The sequence below is a fragment of the Camarhynchus parvulus genome, chromosome 4 (genome assembly GCF_901933205.1).
Source record: "Camarhynchus parvulus chromosome 4, STF_HiC, whole genome shotgun sequence".
NCBI lineage: Eukaryota > Metazoa > Chordata > Aves > Passeriformes > Thraupidae > Camarhynchus > Camarhynchus parvulus.
Genome location: NC_044574.1, coordinates 38,438,094 through 38,456,702, shown reverse-complemented (window position 1 = coordinate 38,456,702; position 18,609 = coordinate 38,438,094). Strand labels below are relative to the sequence as shown.

At 36.4% G+C, this 18,609-nt stretch overlaps 1 protein-coding gene across 2 annotated transcripts in view; it reads right to left on the bottom strand.

Moving 5' to 3' along the window:
- SPOCK3 (SPARC (osteonectin), cwcv and kazal like domains proteoglycan 3) overlaps positions 1–18,609 on the bottom strand; it is a 158,531-nt gene that overhangs the window by 100,748 nt on the left and 39,174 nt on the right. The gene's annotated exons all lie outside the window — the stretch shown is intronic.

The following is an 18,609-nucleotide window of genomic DNA, read 5'->3' as shown; positions in this document are numbered from 1 at the left end:
AATTAAACTAATTGCTTTCAAGATTATGAGAAATTTGATAATAAATTACAAATTCACAGCCAAGACAATAGATTTATCTGCACATCTCAGATAACAGATGTCACAGAAAAATGGTTGGAATTGTTTATTATTATGTCTTAATCCAACTAACTATTCTCTAGAACAAAATATTTAAAAGACTGTACTAAACATTTTAAAGTCTGCATATATTAAACTTAACAAAACGCAGTGGGTGTACTGTCAAATCCAGCAGTTCCATCCCGCTTATTAAAAGATCACTGTAAAAAACCATCAATTTATACAAATTTTAAATACTGAGAAAATGTAAATCTCACGCAGTTGTCAAAGCCACGCAGTCAAAATTTAGAAATTATCAAACATCAAATATGTCTTTGCAAGTACACAACACTCATTGGGTTTTGACCCCAAAAGAAAAGAAAAAAAAAAGTGGTTACAGCCTAAACTGTATTTGACTGATTATGTTTTATTAGTAAAAATGTTGTTATGAAAATTTGTGCTTTGAAAGACAAAGACAGAACTACTGAGCAGAATCTGGAAGTGCAAAATAGAACTATATTTCTGTACCAATACTTAACCATTCCTTTACTCTGGTGCTGCACAGATTAAAAATCCACAAATCAGTATATGTGATTTGCCTTTTTAATTACTATATTTTTGAAGTAATAAAATACACACAGGCATATCATTATTTTTCAACACACAAGAAGTAAGCAGAAATTACAATTGTGATAGTATTTTTGAAATATTCCTCCTAATGTTCACCATGATGTTATTCCTACAGTGGTGTTCTGAACAGGTCTGAACCAGCTGCGAGGCAATTCTGTTGCAGGAGTCACACCACAGTGGCAAAACGTAAGATTCTTGAAAAAAACATCAAAGTGGTAGATTCTCTTTCTATGTCTACTAAATCAACAATGCTCATTCACAATGAGCCCATGCAGAAAATCGAGTATTATTATTAAAATAGTGAAGAATTAGAGTATCTAGTACATTCAGGTATTAGAACAAAAGAGAAGTCATCCTGAGTGTGACAAATATCCCCTCTAAGGCAAAGCATCCTGCATTTTGCTTTAGGAAGAATGTACAAGTGGGGCTTGTATAAATTATATGTTCTCAAGTTGGCCTGAAACCATCCAGAAGATAAATCAATTCTTGTTCATCTCTACTGCAGACAACTTCACAGACACCAAAGATAATATCCCTCAGGCATTGCCAAAAGTCTTGCTGACTTCTGTCTACAAAGCAGATCCCTACCTTTCTTGTTACCTTTCTGTGAATCTTTTCCAAGTCTGCTCTCTTGGCAACTGGAATTGTGCAGAGCATTCAAGACGAAGCAGCATTATGGATCTATACACAAAACAACAGTATTTTGTTCTGTATTCTTCTCCCCAGTATGCCTACCCCTCTGTTGTCTTTGTAGGTTGTGTCTATGTTTTTGTTCTTTTTAATATGATTTGAATGGTTTGCATGGAATTTTCTACTATAAATCCAAAATATAAATACCCATAAACCATATGTACCTATATTGATTTTCCTACAGAATTAATTTTTCCAATCAGGTGCTACTTAAATAAAATCCACTATTGGATATGTTAAACAAAACCCCTATGAGCCTCTACAAACAATTAAAATTGATAATCAATTGTCAGATTAAGTAAAGAAAATGCTTCAATAAACTATAGTTTCACAATTTTACAAATATTCCTGAAGCAGTTGAACCTTCTGCATAAGAGCCTGGCTTCCTCTTACATTCAGACCTTTTCTGATCTTCAGTCAGTAAGCTTGATTATAATATAGTTCAATATCCTCTGCAGAATGTAATCAAGATCATTATATACTGTACAAAGCCTCATTTTCACAATTTCAATATAAAAACATAATGAAGGAATACACAGTTTACAGTGAAGTCTGGGTAGCATCACAGCATCTCTAGGTAAAGTAGCAATCTATAAATGCAAAAGTCAGTGTCTCAGGATCTCAGGACAGATCCTAAGTCTTCTGAATTTCTTCAGGGGTTGGTTTGCTTGCCATTGTCCTGAGCATGTTAAAGGGCAAGTTGTAAAAGTAAGCAGAATAAAGTCACAGATTTGTAACAGTAACCATACCACTTTTTCAACATCTTCCAGCTAACAATTCATGCATTTTAAACAGAAAATTCATCCTTACTGCTCTACTTCAAACTATGTGAAATGTCAGGATTTCTTTCAAGTGTCTCTTTGAAAGACACAAAGCACTTCTAATAGCCATGGATGATGGATTTACGTGAGTTTAATATCCATGCCTTAAAATTATGCATATTTAAGCATTACACTCATTCAGGGTCATACTGATGAAGTGTTTCTAAGAACTTAAGCTCATGCTACAGTTATACGTGCAATTTGAGACTAATAACTTCTTTTTTCCTGAAAAGCTCTTACTATTAAAAAAAGAAAGTCGTCTGAAAGTCTGACAACCCTATAAAAAGAACCAAAAGAGCAGCTTAATGAGAAAAGATATTAAAAAATAGGAAAATATATATTCTGCCTTGAACATTTTTATTGCTTCTTTTGGGGCTTCAATACTCTTCTATATGTATTCTCTTATTGTTAAAATGAGTTATTGTGTAAGTTTTAAAAAAATACACATTATGGTAAGAGAGAAAAAAGCTCAATGGAAAAAAAATCAAACAACAAAAAACCTAGTCCGTACATGGCAATGTAGTTATGCAGCAGAAGTTTTCATCTTTCAATAGACACAGAACCTAGGAGCCTATTGCTTATCTTCCTCTGTAGCACATTTGTTACATTATTTAACCAATCTCTCCTCTGCAACATTTTCTGTAGATGCTGCCACCACTTGAACAGAAATCTATATTCTAAAGAACATAGTTATACATGGTTGATGAGTGACTCAGAGAACAGCAGGTGTCCATAGGTGAGGAAGGAAGTTTCCTCACAAAATATTTTCAGACCAAGGTTGACCTGAAAAATTGGATAAAGAAAACTCAGCCTTTGTTTTGTATTCAACGTTTCAGCTCTAGTATGGCCTACACAGTAAAAGCTAATATATTAAAATAAAAGCTGATTTGTAACAGAGAATCCACTAAAATTGAAGCAGTTTTCTGAACTTATAATTATCTTTATATTTTATTAAAATACAATTTCACTGCTGCAGCACAGGGGTATTGTTATTTATGTGACTTACAAACCACCTATTTTAGAAGTCGGCGCGATGTCAGGCTTCATTTATAATAACTTTTCAAGAAACAATACTTCTAACATTTGCCAAAGCAGGAAAGACATGATTTCCTGAACACTGTTCAACAGCAAACTTAATTCCACACAAAATTCCACTCAGATTTATATGACTTACCATAATGCAAAAAGTACATTTTACTGCTGGCCTCCCTATTCCTACAGAGGGGTTGGTTTGTTTTTAACAAAGAAGACTTTCATACTTCAACATATAGAGGGATATGGAATTGCATTTGACAATTTTAGAAGCAAAAGTTTTTCTGGCTGCACATGCTGCCTAAAAATTTAAAATCTACAGTACTAGATTCAGATTATTTTGCCTCACTGCTGTTAGCTGTTTTCCTATTGAGTATTTCACTCTTTTTAATTTCAAGGAGTTCTTAATGGGCTTTCCATTCCAATTCTTCTATCTGCATCTCAAGTACACACATCTGCTTCTCATCCAACACGAAAGCTCTTTACCTCTTTCAGGCTAGGTCTTTGCTATTTGGTAGCTGTGCTATTTTCAGACTGCACTCCAACAAGCCAACTCAGTTCAGCCAACTATCCCACATCACAGCTCTCCCCTTGCCTCAAGTTCGCTTCCGCAGCAAATTTGAGCTCCCCAAGTATCTCCCCCTCACATCTTTGCACCACTCCAATAGCAGAGGAATTTGACTCATCTGCCCCAAACCTCCCCAGTGACTGTAACAGATATTTGTATCCTAAGTCTCACTGAAAGAGCTGGGGTAGAGCTGTCATCTGATACCACTGCACCAACCTCTTTCCAGTGCCAGAAAAAGAAAGCACGAAACGTGTGCAGAAATTTTTTTCCGCTTGTATTTTGCTACAGGACCTTCAGTCTAATGACAGTGAGATTGTCATTATCCTACAAAACCTTAAATTGCTGGTCACATGAAGAACTGTTACACTAATAAAAGGATGAGACAACAACTAAGCTGCCATCATATGGGAAATCCACCAGTCCTAAATACTGTAGCTTCCTTAAAGAAATGAGGGTCACAGACAGCAAACTCAGAGTAACTAAGACATACACATCTAATCAGAGTACTACCCCAAAACATAAACCATAACTGAGGAACTACAAATTGCACCAGGAAAATACATTATGCTTATGTATTAGAAAATTCCTCAACCTGAAACCTGAGCCAGTCTGGAATTCTCATCCAGGATGTAGACAGGCTGTTCAGCAGCATGTGGATACTCACTTGCCTATGAGATGCTGGTTTCCATCTCCGCTGAAGTGCAGACATCTGATCTATCACGAGCCGTGTAAGCACTCTGCTGCACAAATGTGGAGGGTCAGTTTAGCCCATTAAACGCAGGATAGTGCACACATGAGAAAAAGGCAGATACTACACTCCCCAGAGCCCTATTTACTATCACAGCATCTCGCATACCTCAGAATACCTGTGAAGGCAAGAAGCCAGCATGGACCTTGTGCTCCATAGCACATTTTTTACTAATTGTCCCAGATGCATGTAATAAGTTTCTTGATCTGTCAGACCTTATGTGATGTCACATAGCTACAGGTCTGCAGTAGAACTAGGAATAAAACTAGTTCCAGGAGAGCAGGGACTGCTGCATACTTTCTTCTCAACAGGATCTCCCATTTCCCACCAGCTGAAATACCCGTTTTGCTTCCCATAAAGCCAAATTTAAGAACTGTGCAGAGCAGGAAGCATTCTTGAGTGAATCAGTTTCAAAAAAAAAAATAATTAAAAATCACATTTATTACACTTAAGAAATTAAAGAAAACAAGCCAGGAAGATATTTACAGACTAGCAAAATGGAGACTTCCGCCAGCTTTGACTGCAAATGAAGTCTCCCATTAGAAACATAATTAGTTTAGCCAAAACCACCGGGAGTTCAGGGCTCAAAGTACTCAGATACAGACAAAGGCAGTGGCCCTTCACATCAATACTTCTGAGAATCAAGGAGCCAAGATAACTATCAGTTAATAACTCAAAGAACCAACACCAGAAAAACTCCAAAATAATGAACCACCGCAGAGGTAATATAAGCACCGTTCCTCTGGCAAAGAAAGACGTAATCACCTGCCGGCAAGACAGAGCCTTGCTGCAAAGCCCCTTTCCTGCCTGCCTGGCAGGCAGCCCCCAGGAGCGGGGCACAGCACTAGCAGGTGAAAGGACACTGCCTTGCTGTTCCCTGCCAGCCTGCAGGGAGCCTGATGGCAGCTTCCTCCCAGCTCCAGCTCCTGGGCCCTGCCACCCCGAGGCCAGTATTCATGGGGCTGGCAAAGCACAACTAGAATCAATAGTCGCTTCCAGCGACTCTGGCACTCAGCTCCCCACATCCAATGTTCATCCCGCTCCCTTCCTTTGCCTCATGTTTCTAGTGCCATTGATGAAGCTGGGCTGGGAGCCACCGCTTTTCAGCCCTCTCTGTTGCACAGCTCCCATTCAGTAAGATTTCTGTGGATGCTGTCTTTTTGGTACTTAGCAGCATTACTAACAGCAAGTCTGAATAGCACAGTATTTGAAATCACTTGTCAAGAAATACCACATGCTCACTAAAGCATATATTCAGAAATACAGAGAAAATACTGAAAAACATTTTGAAAAGGAAGGAATTAATATCAAAGCACAAACACTATAAGCTTCTAATTCCCACTAAAATTTAAAACATTGTTTCTTTAAAAGTGCATCTCATATTTCTCACCACGGATAAAAGAAATAATGGACCATCTTTTCCCTACAAATACAAAAAGTTCTGATCATTCTCCTATTATGCTTTCAAAATTCAACTTGTATAGAAGGCCTTAAAATATATTTGCTAGACAATAGGAGAAAAAAAATGAAAATAGATTACATATGTGAGGTAAAAGACTGTCTGTGGGACTTTCATATGCCTGCTCAGGCATTTCATACACCTGCTGCTGTCCCATTTCCTCAGATGCCATTTCACTAATGCACCAGCCCAAGGCAACAAGGGCAAAAATTACTCCCTGATCCTCTGCATACAGTTCCACAGACAGCCAAGAGCAAACCAGAAAACAGAAACAGACTATACAGGGAGCTCAGATCACATATGTGGGGCTGGAGGGAATCTATCTTGGCATGTTGAAAGAGAATGGCAATATGATTGTGAGGCTATGGTCTGTGTCTATATAAAAAAAGGTGAACTGTATAAAGGAGATCTCTGGAAACTGGAAAAAAAAGCTAACATCTTAAAAGATAAAAGCTAAGAAAGAAATACTCAGTGCAGAGACCCATCAATGACCAGCAGAGAGGCTTGTACAATGAAGTAAGAGTTTTGTGCACAAGGAGACAATGGGGGGTGTGTGCACCTTCTGTATCAAATGCTGCACTTCTCCACAAATGACAGGAGCTCATGTAATTTTTCTTTTCAAACTCCTCTCTCGCCCTCCACCAGCCTTTTTTTTTTTTTTATCATGCAGCAATGAAAACTTGTCATATTCACGATAGAAGCCCTGTAAGATGTGAAGGACACAGGGAGGGCACAAGGACAGGAGCAGTCTAGGTTTTAAAGGTCTGTTAAATGTCTAAAAGGATTTGAAAAGGTCTCGGCTCTTACACCGTTTTTGGAAAACATTTTTTCAACTGTATCTGACCACAGCAAGAGGGGAAAAAAAGAGCTAGTTATCTATTCAGGATATTTCTATTTCCTAATTTCTATTCAGGAAGGTAAAAATTTTTGTCTTTTTAACATGTCCTGGAATCACTTACAAATACTGATACTATATTTTTGATGACATTGCTTTTGTTTGCTTGTTTTCCAACCTGGAGAAAATTAATTACAAAGACAGTCATGAGATCGACTATATCATGCCAGCAGCATGGACAGAATTTTGGTACGTTTCTCCCAGCAGAGGAGAAAATAAGTCTCTCATGCTAAGGCTCAGGACAATGTTCTAGCCTACCCCTCACCACCACTGGGGACAAAGAACACCCTAGTGTGAAAACAGCCCAAAATTGAAGAAATTAAGGAATTCAAAATGTTATGAGAGAGGAATTGCAGTGCTATTGTCATTACAAAGCAAAAAGAACAGATGTGTCAACAGAAAATGGGATGGAGGGAAAACCACGCGTATACAACATGAATGCAACTTAACAGCGGGGAGTAGTTAAAATTGCTGGTCTCAGGTCAAGAGTGCTACACAAATATTAAGAAAATTATTCCTATCTACAATTAAAGAATTTAAGTAAGATGTCATGCAGTTTATCATCAATAAGAGAAGAAGTATAAAGAAAAGAAAAAATAAGGATGGTAAGAAAAAGAGAACTATATTCTAAGTAACTCAGTCATCCCCTTTGATTGGTAGGATACAAAGAAATTCCCACACTTTTTGCCAACGTTAGAAAATCACAAATTTAGCAAACTGAAGAACAAGACAGAAGAAGTATATACAGATTTCAGGGTGATAGGTGATTTAGTACAGTAATGGTATTTTATAGTGGTTTGCGAAAATACATATTTCAGCAAGCAATATATTTTTTAATTGGGCTTAATAATTAGGTACATTTGGAAAAGGTCAGCTCTTTTACCAAAAAGAAATGGTTACTCTGCAGATTAAAGGGATTTCACTGACATATCTTAGTCTGTTTGTTTAAACAGAACCAAGTCAGGGTTCATTTCTTAGAAAAATATTTGCAAGCCAAATGTCCCATGTGCTTAAGAAGAAATTTAGGATTTAGTAGCCCAAATTCCTGTATCTCCTTAAGAATGTGCTTCGCAACTACAACTTATTTGCAAAGACATGCCAGTCTTTGTAGGAAAAAATTATAAGATTTGTGCTCATTCAACCTATATAACTTAAGTCTAAAATTTACAATGTTGCTATATTACTTACCTATTCTGAACTTCCCCTAATCAGATACTTCCTTTCCAAGAAAAGCTCTGTTTATATTAGTGGAGATTAATATAACACTACAATACTTCTCAGACAAAAAAGGAGGCTGCTGTCCCAAGAAGCTTTCTAATGTTCCAATTTTTCAAACACCAGTTCTAGCATGGTCATGATTAAGTGTTTTTTCCTCATCCCTTAAGAAATACCTGCCTTGTGACATTTTTATTATTGTATCTGCAAATACTAAGTAGCAAAAATGTTGACAACACTGCACATTCCAATTATTTCCTCCCATGACAAAAAGCTATGCTAAGTTAAGGCAAGAGAGTTGCAACAGTTTTAAGTAAAATGCATGATGGTGATACCAGGTGGATAAACAAGACAAGAAGCTTAGGCTGAATCCTTCTGACAGCGAAGTTTAAGAATCCCAAATAAAAGTAAATTAATTTTAAATAAATCATGGATGTTTTGTTTCCTAACTCCACCCACTATGCCTGTGTTATGGAGAGTTAAAGTTCTTCTGATATCTAAACCATGTGTGGTGAAAAACAAGTAAGAAACTCACACATTAAGTAAATACTCCCTAGGATACTCTGTATCTTAATTCATAAGCATGTATTAAAAGTAGCAAGAAAGTCAGGATGTGGTTACAGAGAAACATGAGTCAAAACACCCTACTTACTGTGCATCTACAGAACCCATAAAATAGCTGAGAAACAGTGGCATTCCTCTGTCTTTCAAACTGCAGCTGTAGGCTTCTTAACTGCAGGGCAACAGCAGCAAAAGGGGTTCAGACTGGTTCAGCCTCCCCTAATAATACTGCCAGATATAGCACAAAATCTGTGTATGTGACATATTTCTACATCTTGCCAGATACAGCATGAAATCTGTGTATATGACACATTTGCTTTGCCCTCCTGATCCCTTGTTTTTCAGAGAAGCTGATCTAGCCCTAGTTTTAGTCCAAATGTTTGGCAATAGTTCTGAAGAAGTTTCTCTAAGTCAGCTCCTACAGTGCCCTTCTCTTAGGCATGTAAATGTACCAGGCATCATCTCCCTATTTACACACATCTTAGCTCAGCAGGCCAGGAAAAGAAAATGAGGGTTTCTCTTTCTCCTAAATATATACAGAGATAGTACCCTTACCATCATCCTTAACGTCTTTATTGAGCAGAGGTGACAATATGTACAAACCCAAACTTTGGTAGCATGTGTTTTTTATGGCTGTTTTTAATCACTAAATGCTGTCTGTCAAATCTGCAACATCAGAATATTCTTCCTCAGAGAAATCACTGAAGAACAATTCTCCTTCAGAATGGTTATCTTCCATTGGTTCTAAAGAAAATAAAAGCATTATTCATTTTTGTTAAGAGCAAAGACTGGCTTCATTCTCATCGTGAACAACAGCAGCTATTCAGAAAAACAACAGTTCAATATGCAGGGCTCCATAAGACAATATTATTTCTCAGACCCTAAAGCAGTAACTTTTACTGATGAAGCCTAAAGAATAAATAAAAGCATTCAAAAGATCAGTAGAGGAATCTACAGGATTTTAAGCACAAATGGAAGTTTAGAAATACCAGCACTACTCTTTTAATTAATTCACACAGGATAATAAAAAAGCATATCACCAAATGCTGAATTCCTTGAAGGAATTACTCTCACATGCAATCTAAATTTATCTCAAAGTAATTGACCCATTTCTTGTAGATCTTAGTGATGCATTATTCTGAAATATGTTTTCATATGCACTATATTATGAAGTTCCTGCTTTATATGAAAACTCCAATCAACCTCAGCATGTGGCGCTGTAAGATGCCCTGCAATGCATCCCTTACTGAAGAGCAAAGCAAGGATCAAGAAGCAGCCCATTCCTAAATGATTTTCAGAGCATCAATGTAAGATCCTCTGATAGCAGACATCCTGAAGGTGAAACACGACAGGACAAAGCTCTGTGGTAAGAGATGTCAGCAAAGGCCAAACATGAGTAAGGAAAGTCTCATTACCTGTGTTGGGAACTGATGAAAAAAAAATTACCCTAAATTAAAGACCAGAAACTTTTGAAAGAAAAAAATCTCTTGGCTGGTATCCCTGCTGCAGCAGCATCTTATAATGTGCACTAATGGACTCTATCATCATCTCCAAATTTCATTAACTAATCACCTGCTCTTTACTCTTAGTCTCTATCATTTGAATTTTTTCTTAAAATTTTTCACTGTTTTTTCTTTAAAAGTTACATTTTGCTTATTTCAGTCTTTAGGGCTTCTCCAGATCTCAAGGACATCAGCAGAAATATTTTTAGACAAGGTAAATGTATGAATGCTAACTCGCTTTCACTGATTTGACTAAAGGATTAGTTTACACACATCAAAATTAGAAAGCTATGTTTATCACAATGTTTGGATCTTAACTAAAAAACTGCCAATACCAAATATCTGTGAACTATTACAATAAAACACCATGACCAAGATAAATTATTATTTAACACCCAAAGAAATTACATCATGCTACTTCCACAACCTTACTGCACCCCTAGCATCATCCACCTTTCCCATCTACAAGAACATTCTGTTATCTCAGTCCCCAGGTCTTATGTCAGGTTATTATGGACTTTAACCTCAAACCCAGCAAATTCAGACCTTGCCAGGATAAGTGACAAAGGGTAATCCCACTGGCTGCAAGAAACCCTGCTGATGCTTCAGTACATGACACACCAAGTCCACGCCGAACTCACAGAGGAGCAGTGTATTAGAAAGGACTATGCTGTCAGAAACATTTTTACTTCTGAGGGACTTAACAGCGAAGACTTCACTATTTTACTTGGGTTAAATTCTTAGCAGCTGCAATTACAACTGACACAACTCTGCACACACACACACACACCCTGAAAAGGAAGATGAGCCCTTTTGGTATCCAATTAGGAAACTGCATTCTGCATTCTTGAGTTTTCCCGGCGCTACAAAAACAGTGAGAGTCTTCAATTTGGCTTAAAATAGAATGTTATTGCTGAGCACTAAAAAGCTGCTGTATCCTGCCCCAAAATGAGATTAATTTCAATGTTGCCAAATGTTAATCATTTGTACAACATACAGTGCAATTTATTTTGGGATCCTTCCAAATAGAAGGCAATTTGTGAACTTCAGCCTCCTCCTAATTCTTCTTTCACTCTTAGGTTCTGAGTTAAGCCCTGATGCACGGCTCTATGCTAAGGATGACAAAACACACAACTCTCTATTCCTTCTCACAAAAAGCTCTTGTCTTTTTTATTCAGAAATTTTTTTTAGTACTTTAATGAGACTTATCTTTATTAAAAGCCTAAACTGAGCTAAAATGATAGATCAAATTAAATGTTCTTTTTATAGTAGCTCTAAACCCCAGTCTACATGCCTGTAAGAACCTCCATAGTCTTATGCTATCAAAAAAAAATCCAGTGAAAATCATCTCACCTCATTTTCCATTTTACTATATCAAGTTTTTAAGCCTAAATTTCAGGAACATTTCCCCACAGACTTGACCCAAAATCCACATAAGCCCATTAAGCCTTTTCTAAATATTTTTCTCACCTTGGGGCCAGGCTTCACCATTATTTTAATCACTATAAGAAGAAGAAAAAAAAAAAAGTCACACTTAAAAGTACACAAAAAAGAGACTTTGACATACAACTAATTACAATGATTTGTTGAGCATATCCAGCCTACCTGTTGTTGAATTTTTCATACTATCCTAAACTGAAACACTAAAAATAATTACTGTTCTTTTAGTAGCTGGAAGAGGGTGGAATTACTTGCCACTACTTTTTGTGTAACCCAGAGGATCTGTATTCAGAGCTCACTTCATGTGGAAATAGCAAGTAGCATAACCTGCCTTATTAAAAGACCAACAATAAATAATACTCCTATCACTAATCACACACATTCTCTTCTTTCCACATTACAGTGACATTGCTGTAGAAATGATTTTCTAAACACAGTTTATTAAATATGGCGTGTCAAATTCAGCAAGGCACTATACGTGTCTGCCAGTAGATTTCCTGCCCAAGTAAAGCTTGGCACAGAGGAGACTGATCTGGAAAAAACAGCTGAGACCTCCCATTTCCAAATAGGGAAACAAGATTACAAAGAAAACATCATGGATAACTATTCTGTTAATTTAATTCCATGTTGATTCTCAAAGAAGTACACTATATCAATGGAAGGACAATCAGACTTTCTGTCTGCATGACAGAAAGTCTTTGGCTTTCACTTCCTTGAAGTGTTGATGCTAATATTTGACTAAAATTTGTTGTCTAAAGAGCACAGGTTTTGCAGCTATCAAGTGTACAGCAACTCAAACCAGAAGCACTTTGGTAGTAAAACCAGCTGTACTTACAGAGAATGACAGCTCAATGTAACAGTGCTAATGACAATTTAAAAAATCCTGATCTATCATAAAACTAATCTCTAAAATACTGCACATATCATTGCCTTTCTCTGTTGTGTATGTTTTGCTATAAAGAAGTTACATACCAAGACCAGGGATCAAATCCTTAGTGCCCTTACTCTGTGTTTACCTACAAACTCTGCTGAGTCAAATGTCGAGCTGTCTTAGTTATTACAGTGACAAACAAGGAGCAGCAGAATGTCATGGCTGTCATGTGCTAGTTACAAAAATAAAGCAACATACCAAATCTTTGCAGTGAATTCAACAATGAAAACAACTACAGCTAACATTTAAGACCAGATGCCAACTCCCTTTTCCAGTCAATGGAAATGTTCAGTAATAACAGACTTTATATATGAACTGCAATAATAGCTGAAGACTATTTTTCTTTATTTCTAATGGTCTATATGTGCCACCTTCCTTCTGCTGAAAAGAAAAACAATGGCCTGAAAGAGCACTTGAGTACATTAACATTTCAGTTCATTTCTTCTCAGTGATACTTTAAAGATAGATTGAGTTCTCCTCCTCAACTAGTCATGTTTTTTCAGGATCAGGGGTAGTTTGCATTGGTGATAGAAGCAAAACGTGTTCCAGGTCAACAGCTATGACCAACTGCATTGAAACAACAATCTTCCCTCTTAAATACTTGAGAGAACCTGTCTGCTTTGGACTGTGAGGCCAGTTGGGATCTGAATCCTTGTGCCAAGCCTTTGCATTCAGAGTCCAGCTTTCTCCGTGGACCTTGAAATACTATAGGAAAACCATGGTGCCTTTGAACAAATTACATTTTGTCCTAAATCCTCTACTAGAGCATCTCTCTCAGATTTTAGGAGAAATGCTCCAACAACGCTGCTAGATCCAAAAGTGGATAGCACTGCACCAGCCTCACTGGCCTGAGATTGTGTTTTCCTCCAGCACCCCATCTTGTCACTATGAAGTGAAATTTAAAATTATTTAAAAAATAGAGTTGCCTCAGCAGCATCAGTGCTAAAACATTTAAAAGGCTCAGAGGAGAAATATGTCTCTAAGCTGCCCTGCTGAGTAATTCTAACAAAATCCTACTGATAAAAGAAAGGAGGTAGAATTAATCAACTCTTTGCTATTACAATCAACACAGTAACAGATTTATTTACTCCTATGACATAGGGAAATTACTACATCAAAACCACTGTGCACACAGATAAAGGGAGACAGTAAGACAACCACAACAGAAAAAGAGACTACCTTTGTAGTCTCCTCCATTCTATATTCTTTTTAACCACACTAGAACGCAATTTTCCTAGTCTGATAGTGGCACTTAGCAACAATTTCTAGATTTATAAACCAGTGCACAGATCTACGTGTTTGTGGTAAGGTACATATAAATACACATACTTCGTCTCAAACGTATTCTGCAATTTAACTTCTGTAATTATGTATCATTTGTGTTACATCTGAAAAGAAAATTACTTATTTATTGTATCATTCTCCCTCAAGTATTTCCTCTATGCTGGTGATTAAATAAGCTAGCAAATAATGGATAGTTGCACATTCTGACTTAGGAAAGAAGTGAACATCTCGTAAAGTTCCTCAAGAGAACAGTACCAGATCTAATAATTAAAGCTTGCAATTTGCATTCACAAATTACACAAAATACTATCACAACTTGTTTAGTGAATGAGGTCTTAAAAACTCCCTAGTGTTTCTTAAGTATAGCAAAGTCTCTTTTTTAATATTAATTTTCCATATAATCATAAAATAAAGCTAGGTTGTAAACAACCTCTGGAAGTCCTCTAGTCTTAAGCACTGCTTAAAGAATGTCCAATTACAAAAGGTTGCACAGTCATACCCAGTCAAACTTGGAGTATCTCTAGGAACAGAGATTCCAACTCCTGGTCTGGGCAACCATTCCACTGTTTGTCTACTTTCACAAGAAATTGTTTTTATTTCACTTAATTACGGCTTTCATGTTGTCACACGTCCTTTACCTCTAAATCCCATCCCTGTCTATCAGTAAGGAGAACAGCCTGGCTCAGTTGAAAACAGAAAAAAAACCCATCTTAGTCTTCACAGTTTATTTTCTCATCCTCCTCTCATGCAAACGCTTTTCAAGGACATTCTAAACATTTCTTGAGAGACAATAGGCAAAATCAAGTAAGTCCATGCTTTCTTACTGTAATGCACTAGATACCCAGTATTACAACAGATTTCCAAGTCTGGGATTAAAAACTATCTGTAGCACATAAATTAGGATCACAACCTAAACAATCAATTTTTTACCCTCTACATATAGCAAAAATAAAAAACAAAACAAAACAAAAACCAACCAACAAACCCAAAACACATCAACCATCACAGATCTATTTTTTGCCTGTCAGGCCCTAGAATATAGCCAAGTCAGCTCTTCTACGGCACAGATTGAATACTGGAGCTGAGCCTATGAGTATCCTGCCAATTTCCGAGTTGTTACAGTCTATCTGCATTGACAAGCCTTATTTTCAGCCACACACAACATTTCAAGAAGATTACAGCCCAACAATTTTTTCCTTTAAAGTATTTAATGTGTGATGTTTTGTATGATAGCTGGCATGCTTAGATAGTAATAAAATGACCTACAAAAGAACAGAAGCACACCAAATATGTCTGTAGTAATAAGACAAGGAGTAATGGTTTTAAACTGTTAAGAGCACAAATACAGACCGGATACAAGGAAGAAATGTTTTTCCATGAGGGCAGTGAGACACTGGGACAGGTGACCCAGAGAAGTGGCAGATGCCCTGTCTGAAACCATGCAAAGCCAGGTTGCATAGGACTCTGAGCAACCTGGTCCAGCTGAAGACATCCCTGCTTACTGCAGGAGGTTTGGCCTGGAGACCTTTAAAAGGTCTCTTTAAACCTAAACGATTCTATGAGATTATGAAATACATAGAAACCTTTTTTACTTTAAGAACTATATACTACTATATAATATACTATACTTAAGTAGGATAATACTTAATCAAAAGACCAAAACTATGAGGAGAACTGTTCTACAACGCCAACTATGTCTTTATTTCAAATATCTACTCAATACATTTTGATTTTTTTTATTTTGGGTTTTGATTGCCTTTTATGATGAAATCTATTCAGTAAAGAAAAGCATGTATTTCCATGTTTTTTCTGGCTTGACAGTACTACTTGCAGCTACAACAGGATCAAATGCAGCATCCATTTGCAAACTTGAGCTCTCTTGTCACCTTCCAGATCCCAGTTCTGTTCCTCCTCTAAAAGGGGCAAACAACATGTTTCAACTTAATAATATGCCGTTGAAGGGACTCCCATATCATCATAACTCTTTTTGCTTTTTACCCCAGGTCCCTTTATACTAAGTCATCTTTAAGTTTTCAACACAGACAATGAGAGACTGGACCTTATTTGTTTTGCTTTACAGTGAAGGAGGAGGAAGAAACAATACCGACCTTTCAATCTGGATGCATATCTGCATGCAGATTTACTGTTCAAATAGCTTTGGCTGATATTAAGGAATTTATTATCTCAGCACTGGAGTTCAGTTCCAGATTTTAATGCAGGTACAGGGGCAAAGCGCTATTAAATACCTGTCCTCCCACTATACATATCAATAGCCTCACTGCAGCTTTCATACTTATACAGAAATATTAAGACTAGTCCTGGAATATTTACAGACATCTGAATGTGGACATACACTTTTCACAGAGTTCTCACACATAAAAGGCAAATACAAAGAATTCCACTTTATATTATTGCCATCGTGAAGAACGAAACCTTCACTAAAGCACTGAAGTACTTACATTATAAATAAGCAACACATTTTTGGAATAAAATATCAATTTTATAATAGTACACTTTGTTTTGGTTTTCACTACAAAGTAGAGACTGTGTCTAAAGTGGCCAGTGAAAACTACTGGTTTACTCAACAGTTTGATGGCTTACCATGTACATGCACACAAATCCAAGAAATTGTTCATATCTACCTGCTTATAAGATACCAAGCCAGTTATTTTCCAGAAGTCTATTGAAACCACATAAATCCTGTTTCAGAACTACATACCAAAGTCCATACACATATTCATTACACCTAAACAAATAAGTTTTTCTTTCAAACTGTTTACTTAGTGCCACAGTAAAATATGACAAATTACACAGTTTTATTATGAGCTACACAGATACACACATACATACATAAGCAACATTACTAACAGGAATATGTGCCTCTATATAGATCATATTATGTTTCAGTTTTTTTAATAATCTGCGTTTTAGTTTGTGAACATAATACTTAAATAGAAAATATTTTTTCCTAAAAAATTGAGGAATATGAAAATGAAGCAGAATAAATAAGTTAAGGCACCCTCTTAAGCAAGTGCTCACAATGAACTACTAAACACAGAAACAGAATTGTCACAAGAAATACACAGACAAAGAAGAAACTCATTACTCAGGTCTACAAGAAGGAAATACTGGACAGAATCCAAAAGTCTATTTTCTTCCTCTTTACAAACAAAAACAATTTACGACAATACAAAACAACTTTAAGAGTTGGCTCACTTATTTTTTAATATGTCTGTGTGTACATGTAGCACATATTTGCAATCCTGACACTTGAGTTGCAATAGAATTCTACCAAAAAGCTGTGTGCTAGGCTCATAACTGGAACAAATCAAAATTCCTTAAAAAGCATAACAAAACAAAACAAAACAAACACACAAAAGAAAATAACAAAAACACCAGAAAAGACACACTCAAAAACTACCAACCCCTAAACACCGAAGACATTCTAGAGTTTATCAACAGCCTACTTGAAGAAGTGAACTTGAAAGCAAAAACTACCAGCTTCATCTGTTAATTCAGGGAACTATCAGCATCTGCATTTTATAGGATCAGAGAAGTTGGCATGAACAACTGAATATTTTTAATTTTACCCATGCTTCAAAGCAGGGTCAACCACAGCAGGCTGCTCAGGGACATATATATACTTGGGATTTTAATTCTTTAATTTACCATGACAACTTGTATGGAAAAAAATTGACTGAAACTTTACATGTAATCTCTGCAGTTTATTCTGCAGAAAAACATTACAGATTAAGCAGTTGACTTATATTTTAAAGTAGAATCGTGTTTAAGGACTTAAACTGATTTATGGTGTGCTCACCCTGGGAGATATGCAACCATTCCCTTAGTTCCAAAGTCATCAGTTGCCTATATTCACTGCAAAGAACAATTAAGGCCAAAAGTACCAGCAGAGTTATGCATGTCTCTGGGTGAAAATACTCAGTTACATTAAACAAGATTTAAAAAAACAGCAGTAGATATCATACCAAGTTCCTGCCATACTATCCATCATATTCTTGCTAAATATGTGTCTTTTTTTGTTCAGTTTCAATAGGAAAAGCTGATTTGCCATATTTCTTTTATGTCAATATATCATTCACTGCATGGAAGAAGATATCCTGTTTCACCACCTAAAATCTCCTTACTTTTGGCAGGTTTTTTTTTGCAGGTTTTTTTTTATTCATCAGTTTTTCTTAACCCTAGGCACTTCAATGGTATTATCTTCAATATGCTACTGCTACTTACATCTTCATAATTTTCAGTATTTATTTTTGGGTTTGTTTATTCTTTTCCCTAACTTTATAAACAACATGCAATTTTAAAAGAAAAGATGACTTTATAAACATGATGCTACTTATTTACACAGTGTTGTTGGGGCATTATCTTTGCTCATACCATAAAAATGCACACTGGAAACTCCACTGATCTGACTCAGATCTGCTTTATTCCTGCTTTACTAGAGAAGAATCAGAATAATTCAACAGTAATACTTTCACAGTTAGACTTGATGATCTTAAGGATCTTTTCCAACATTTTCCTATCCCTGATTCTAAGTAAGTTATTGACTAGTCTTAAATACTCCACACCCACATAATCTCCATTATAAGGAGACAACTTTAAGCATCAACTCTCTTACATACACCACCATGCAGATATGAATCAACATGACAAAATAATACAAGATTTGGAGCCTATTCTTCCCACAGAATCCTCCAAGAGCATTTGAGAAATAAAGCAGAAATTACGGCAACACATGGCCCAAGCTCATTCAAACTA